Source organism: Malurus melanocephalus, unplaced genomic scaffold (assembly GCF_030028575.1).
Source record: "Malurus melanocephalus ecotype Western Australia unplaced genomic scaffold, MMel_1.1 scaffold_18, whole genome shotgun sequence".
In the NCBI taxonomy this organism is placed as follows: domain Eukaryota; kingdom Metazoa; phylum Chordata; class Aves; order Passeriformes; family Maluridae; genus Malurus; species Malurus melanocephalus.
This window is the reverse complement of record NW_026623250.1, coordinates 3251181-3259557: the sequence shown is the minus strand read 5'-3', so window position 1 is coordinate 3259557 and position 8377 is coordinate 3251181.

Here is an 8377-nt window from a genome sequence, read left to right as displayed (position 1 = left end):
AATGGGATGGGTGTTTTTACAGCGATCTATTATTTGAAGTAATGGGAATATTGGAAAAATACTGCTGCAAAGTCTAGACAGAATTATAATAACTTTGTCTGAACTGTGTGTGTACCTCCTTCRCGTTCATTTCCAAGGAATGTGAGGACCTCTGAGTGTATTGCATAAGCCTTCACTGAAGCAGTAGGAAGTAATCTCCTTCCAAGTCCAGGAGGGCCAAARTCTAACCCATGACTGGTTGCTGCAGCTCCTGCCAGGGCTGATGCAGCTGAGCCTCCTCTTCGCTGGGGGCAGGTGGCTGGGGCAATGAGAGGAATGCATCTTGAGCACATTTGGGGGTGACAGCCAGCTGGGAAGGACTGGGGGACACTGCGGAGCTGGGCTGTGCAGGGGTGACTGGATAGACAGAGGAATGGTTTATTGTATTATTGTGCTTTCTGTATTTATTAAACAAATAAACACCTCCTACCATTAGGAGTTCATTTTGTTCCCTCTCTGACTGGAAAATGAAACCTAAAAACATTATTTAAGGGACCAGTGGCCATGTAGCAACAGTATACAACTCTCAAGTTCCAGTTACTGCTTGAAAAATKACATAATACCATTAGAAATATTTTAGCCCTATGTTTGAACAACAAGGAGGAAATTACATCCTGTTGAAATACATTTAGGGAGAGAAATTGTTCATTGTAAATGATTTGCTTGATTCTGCATAAGGTTTTATGCCCATGYGGAATTTGGGATCATAGGGTGTGAGGAAACTAATATGTTCATCTAAGAACAGTTTCTGTTACTGGCAAAAGCCTGTGTGAGTGGGAGGAAATTGGCACAGGGAGAGCACTTCAAGAAAAAAATGTTGATAGCAGAGTTATAAACTCACTCTTGTCCACYGATGTTGCACTGTACAATCCCCCTAATTCCTGTGACATAGCGTGAATGAAATGCCCAGTACTGGGTTACTCTGGCTCGCAGAAGAACCATACCATGCACTAGAGAATGAAGAAATCAAGAATAGGTGTATCCAACTTCCCAACCTCCATTCTTCTGTGCATTATTGACTATAGGTATAATAGGGAAATATTTCTCACCTTCCTCAGACTACTTTAAAGAAACTCKTTCATTGTATGGGTGCAACCCTGTGCTTGTATGCTCTTTTTTTTAATTGTAGAATAGATTTATGTGGATTTCAGTGCTAAAACAATACTGGTCTGTTCTGAAACACTAATATTGGCCCATAGTGAGTCTTTGATGAATTAAAAGGTGAATTGATTTTCAGCATCAAGATGTTTGGAATATGATCATTCAGAAGATGAAACATGCTGTGGTCCTGGTAAAAAGTGTCACATTTTTCTGTGCATCCTCAAGGGTGGTGGGTTGATTTTGGAGGAGGTGTTCTCCAGATCTGCTGGATACTCTGAACACCAGTCTTTGTGTGATTTAAGATTTTGCCCATGTTGAGCTGAAGCGTGCTAWGCTAATTGATTTATCTTCCGTGAGCAGTTACTTCCCAGGTGAACCTGTATGGGTTATACTTGTAAATTGGAGTGTAATTCTTTCTTACCAGTCAGCAAATTTTGGTAAATAACATGACTTTTCAAAAAGGAAGTCAAGGTCAGAGACATGTGGGGTTTGGGGTTTGCTTCTTTTCCTCCTGGCAGGCTGTTCAGCATGCTGCAGCTGACTTTCAGTGTTGCKGTGATGTCCACCTGGACCTGGAGGTGGGTCATCCACCTGCTCCTGCCGACAGAGCAATTCCCAAGCAGGACTGCTATGCTTAGCCACTCTCTGTTGGTGAGTCTGCTAACCATGATCTGCCTTATGTTTATACGTGGCTTCTAAGTCATTTGGCCATTAAGCAAATTACTAGTGAGCTCACAATAATTTATGCAAGCTGCATAATATCATAATATTTCTCATGTACCCGGTGTAATTCACCTTTTTTTWAAAARAATAATATTAMATTTTCCAATGAGGAAAATTATTTTATATATCAGCTGAAGTTGGCAGTGTAGAATTACTGCGCACAAGTTACAGTGTTTTGAAGAAATCCAGGAATTCTTGGCTTTCTTTCAAAGAAATATTTCTTTGGCCATTTCTTGCCAAGAGTAAGATGACAATGGGTTTTTCTTCTTCCCAATTACACCTCTGCTCTGAGTTCCACAAAGGCTTCACCCTGCCCAGGAAGAGGATTCTCCAACAGTTCTTTTTTATTTGGGAACAAATTGTTTAGCAAAACGTTTCTGCTGTCTGCCCTCATGAGTGAGGGGGAAGTGCATTTTTTTTTTTTTCCTGTTAAACWGATCTGATTTTGAATTTTGGAGATGAACTTGTGTTTCTGCTGATTTTCCACTAGAGACCTCCATCAGCCCAAATTACCAGTTGTTTTGTAATTATGATTACTGGGCGTTGCTTGAACAGCTGAGGAGGACATGGTCTTGCCAGATGGCCTCAGGGAAAAGGCGGAGTCCCAGGTCAAAGGAAAATGTTTCTGTGAACACTTTTTTTTTTTTTCTCAGRGAAACTGAGGTTTATCCAAGCAGGTGTGTTGTGAGAACCTGAAGAGGAAGGCATTTTTATGCCTTGAAGCAATTGCACAGAGATGGCAAGAATGATATAACCTAAAGTCTGTCTACCATTTTCATAATGGGCCTATGGAGAACTTGAAAGAGGCTTCCTCCTTCTGAAAAAAAACAGCCCCTGTACATGCAGCCATCTTACACTGATGAGCTTAAGTGCAAACATGCTCAATTCCTGTAAACTGAAGAATCTGGAAATAAGATTCCCAGTTTACAAGAGCTGCAGCAATAACAGGAGGAGGCTGGCTTCCAGCAGCTGAGGTCAGAGCAGGAGAAGCCTGGACTTCTTGGATTGTTTTGCTGGACTTCTTGTTTGACTTCAGGGCCAAAGTYACTGCTTCCTCTGATGAATAAAACCAGCCAAACCTGCAAGAGCAGTCGTGGCTCAGTAAGAATTCTGGTTCAGGTTTTTGCAAGTGATTTATCCTCTGAGTTTAAGCTCTTGGTTTCTCGGGTACACGCTTGAACAGTTAGAACAGCTTTGTGCCTTTATTTTGGCGTGAATCTCATCCGCTCTATTATCAACACCAACACTTCCTGCGATTGTAATTACTTTTGTGACATTCTCAACAACACTAGAACTACCTCTAAATGTGTGATAATGAAACAAAACAGCAATTATCTTTAACAATCCTTAATTCTCTTGAGTGAAAGTAACTAAGAAGCCAAAAGCACCTAAAATACACTAAAATAAAACTATAAAGTTGTTAATGCTTCACTTCTATAGTAGTTTGAGTCTCAGTTTCTATCCTTGCAACTGTGGTTGCTGCTTACTTGAAACCATTGTATATTTTTTCTCCTAGGAGGACAAAATGTGGTAAAATCAGCAAACTGCAGCTAAACGTACTGATTTTGTTCAGTAAGATCCTGGACAATAAATGCTCCTCTTGTTGCAGGTGGACCTTATTACAAAATGAATATTTGAGCTATTTTACTTGGCTTTCTATTTCATATAGCTTTTTCTGATAATGTTCAACACTATTCTGGGGAAAAAAATCCAGAACTCTATTTCTCTGTTTTTAACTGCTGTGGTACAGTGTTAACTGCTTGCTTTATGCCGAATAGAGGATAAGGRTGAAAATAGTCTTGGTATTTATATTTTATGCATGTCTGTTGTTTAACTGTGCTTTCTGGTACTGTCTCCATGCTGACAGTCAGCTTTGTGYTTCAGTGCAGAAGAGGCATGATTCAGTGAGATGCTGGAACAGAGACTTTAATTTCATAAGCTCATAATACTGTCTGCTGTTTAGGCAGCTGTCTATATYGTCTATCAATCAATAATGACTTTTTTAATGTGCTAGTGAACTTTACTTACCAAGTAAAGATTACACTTAGGGGCGAATTGGAAAAATGTTCTTTTTGCCTATGACAACAAGCAAAATTATGACAATGTGCTTGAAAGTGCAGCATGGATTTTGGGTAAAGGCTCTTTCAAGCAATTCTAAACATCTGGAGAATAATGACATGCTTTAGCCAGATGTGCTAGGTTTGTATTTATGTGAAAAAGCAACTGGTAGAAACCCTWTAAAAATGCATTTCTAGTTTCACAGAGTTCTAGAATGCTATATATTTTATTCTCAGAAGTGCCCRTGGTCTAGATTATAAGTAATAGCAAATGTGAGGAACCAGGCTGTTTTTGCTGAAGTCCAAGTTTCTTTGCCATGTTTTGCTTAAAAGAACGGTGGGCTCTTGACCTCAACAATGAGTTTTCTGAGGGGGGGCATATGTATATGTGTTTCCATACAATTTGTTAACTTTGGTTGCTTTCAAATGGGATTTAAAAAAAAAAAAAAGTTTCTTAAAAGACACATAATAGCCTAAGGAAATAATTTGGTGGGCTCCGTGTCAAGGATCTTTTGCCTTCTCTTGGCAGGAATGAAAATTTCTCTTGAGGCTGTTTTAGACTGTTTAAACACAGGGAATCCAGGAAGTCTGTGCCTTTCAGGTAATAAGCAGGTACCTCCAGTGTTGAGAACTGAGACACGTGGTCTAGCACTGCCCAACTATCACTTCTTGAGTCCTGGAGTGCTACATCTCTAAAGGCCTTGATGCTCACATTGTCTTTCAAGAGTGTCTGCAARGGACAGAACAGGCATCAGTTTGCCTCACCCTGATTTCTGTGGGAGCTGGAGGTAGTCATTGTGTGCCAGGGGAGCTTCATCGCCTCTGTAAGGCTGTTGATTATAAACAGTGCAACATCCCTCTGGCTTTGGGAGAGACTCAGACATCAGCAGAAAAACAACAAAGGCGTACAGTTGGTGTAAACTTTAAATTGCAAATGAAATTATTCTGACAGTCTACATCTAATCCTTGGGAGAAATGAATATTTACCCCATGAATCATGGCAGAAGTCCTGTACAGAAAGACTCACTAACAATGAAACAGGAGTGGTGCCAAGAGCATGGCTGCCAAAAGCCCTCAAAAGCATCAGCTCTTGCAAAAATACTAACTCTTTGAGAATTTACCAAGTATGCATGCTGACTATGATGTACATAGACCTGGCTGAGATACAGCTCTTCTGAAACAAACACCACTAGCAACAAGGCAAAGGAGACTCACACACCTGAAGWTCTTTCTTCCCCTTATTTTTATGCTTTTTTGCATGGAAGTCTCAGAAATTTCATGACTCCTAGGGTGCACTGCATAAGGCAGATGTGGTCTCATGGCCTGTCGGGTTTGGTTGGTTAAGAAGCACACTTCATACTGTTTGCAATTTTGCCCTCTTATGCCCTCATAGTAGTGACAGAAAACATTTACTTCAAATTATTTTGAAATCTGCAGTTGAGTTTGTGCTCGGTGATACAGCCCATGATAATAATAGGAAAACGGATATTTACTGTAGGCTATCATCCCCATTCATCTCAGCCCAGGGTTGCACAGGGTGCCAGCACTGCCACCAGTTCACACAGCGGGGTGGGAAGCCCAGCCAGGAAGGTGGCCTTTGTCTTGGGGAGAGAGGTTGAGCTGGAAAAATTGCTTAAGCAGACTGCACATAAAATCAATGTAGTTTTTCTTAGAACTGGCCAACGCACTTAAGTAACCAAGTAATTTCAAAAGCATATGTAAAACTCGATGGAGCTGTGAAAGTGCTAGCAGAACGTGTATTGTATGAGATCTAATACTTTAAGATGGGGCCATATTTTTTGGCAGACCCACCCCTAATGGACCTGCAAGTAAAATAAAATGCTGGGCAGCGCAGTGTTTTTTGTTAGTACACATGACATCTATGCAGCAGCATGTTGTTTTAACATCTGAGATGYCATGGGGCAGCTATGCATTATCAGGCCCCAAATGCACTTTTCAAACTTTTTCCCTGGGTCTGGTATTTACCACAGCTGGGGCTCCAGGCTGCCTCTGGAGCTCCTGATTGAATTATGARTGGGCTCCGGGCTCCTGATTGTGAATTGTGAGCTCTGGGGGGGCTTTGAGTGTGACTTTCTGGAGTGATCCCCAGTCTGGCACCAAGTGTCAGCTCAGTGTTTGGGCTAAAGGTAAAAATAATTTCATAAAGAACTGGAGATTGCAGACATTACTAARCACCTTCCTTTCCCCTGGCTGCCATTCCAAGCTAAGCCTTGGGGTTCTCAGATGAGTTTCTAAGCAGGTGAGGAGAGCATTTCCACCTTCCCCTCGGGTGTTCAGCTGGGTGCTGGTGCCTAAAGGCTGAAGGCAGTGAGCACCAAGAGCAAGCCTCTGCTGGAGGGCCAGCTTGGGAAAAATGAATTAAGCAACTCACCTGAAGGAGATGTATTCTGGGAACGGATTAGTTGTGCTTCTGGGGAAATTACTTTTCTAATCTATGCTATTAGCAGGTGGTGTAACCATCTCTAGCTTCCCAGTCTTTTCAGAAAAGGAAACAGAAATATTATTGATTTGACCTCTGCAAAGGCCTTATGTGGGGTGGACATTTTTGTTGTACTTGTGCATTCCTGTCTCTCTTCTGCTTAGTGACACTAAGAGTCAAAAAACTCACCCATTTTCTCCGTTYGCTTTTTAGTGCCTGCTGGTATTCTGCTCTGTGAAAAAAATAGTTTCAAAAAATTTGAATTTTAAAAATCAGATCTCTCTAACTCTCCCTTTGGAAAGTTCATAAGCTAATGCCCTTCCCTACAGATATCTTTTTAKATTCTCTTGAATATGACTTTTGTTTTTCAATCATTACATGTTCATGGTAATGCTGTAACTTGATGGCACTTCATGGCCATGCGGTGTACTAATCTGTTTAACTACAGAAGTATTTTCTGAAAATCATGTTCTTATGTTACCCCAAACTATCACAATATTCCACTCCTTCTAATAAACCTTACATTTGTTCCAAACCTGACACCTAAATTTCTTTGCAATACTAAATTTTCCACACTGACCCATGAATTCCATTCTATAATAAATGTTTTCTAACACGAAAATTAGATGGCCTCTTTGCATAGGYCTTAGTGGAAGGCAATACAACATTTTAAATGAAAATGCAAATGATCAGAAGGAGAAATATGGATTCTTTTATCACAGCTTAAGGTTATATTACAAAAAATTGCTACATTCCATCAATCTTTCTGTATTTTTCAGCATGGTTTTAAAGAATAGGTTTTAGTAATGTGGATTTTTTTAAGCATTGAAGCAAGATCATTTATATTATATAATAGTATGGCCATACATTACTTACAAAAAGTGATGTGGCTGCTGATTGAACCTGTCAAATTTGTTCTTGTCCACATGTTTGACTTTATATTTTGAATCATTTTTTAAAATGTGAATTCAAAAGGGTATGTTTCTATCCAGAAGCAAAAAGTACCATTTACAGAAGAAATTGCATGGTTTGGGAAGTGTTAACTGTATCAAGTGTTTCAACAGCACAAGCAATAAAAAGTTTAAATGATGGAGTAGTCATGTCCAAGTASTTGTTTCTTCAAGAAGTAAAGTCCATCTCTATTTTCAGCAGATCTCTGATGTGCTGTGAAATGACAGGTTTCAAACACTTTCTGTCRCAATCTACCATTTTGACAAAATTTGGTTTCTGATAGTAGCTTTTTACTGTGTTGTGCTGTTTTTCTTTTTGGGCTAAAGCTCTGGGAAATAATTTTGTAAAAGTTCTATTATGAAAAGTATCACTTTCATATGCAGGAGTTTCTGAAAGAAACACACTGCCTGTTTGTTAATTTGCTGCTGGAAAATATCCCAAAATTGTCACTCTCTTTTGGACAARTGGGAAATCAGAAAGGTCTTAAACATACTTTTGCTTAACTTCTCCGTTTGAACAYTTATTTTCACCAGAATAAATGAAAAGGTAGAATTAAATGAGAAATATTACAGTCTAACTCATTTATTTAGCATTTTGCATTGCACAAGTTAAAAGAACTAGTCTAAATCTACCCAGAAATATTATTTCCCAAATTCCTGTGWAATAAATATTCAAAAAGCATTGTGAATTTTCTGCACTAAGTTTGAGCTCAGTATTATGGGATTTTTTCCTTCCACTTTTGCCAATATTAACACCTGAAGATTTTCTGAMAACTCAGATATTAATTTTAGATTAAATGAAAATTTGTCTATATTCTCATGAGGAAATTTGCCAAAGTTCTTCCTGAAAGTATCCATTTTGTGCACAACAGCACATTTAGGGTCAGTGATATCATTACCAGTTCTGTATTAACTGAGGCTTCTATCAGCGTGGCAACTACTGGCAATTCATTTGAGGTAACCTGGTATGGATTTTGTGCRTTTGTCTTACTCCAGCGCTGCCTCTGTATATTTGGAATCTTTCAGAGCTGTAGCAGATTACTTTCCCAGGAGAAGCTCCTTGCTGT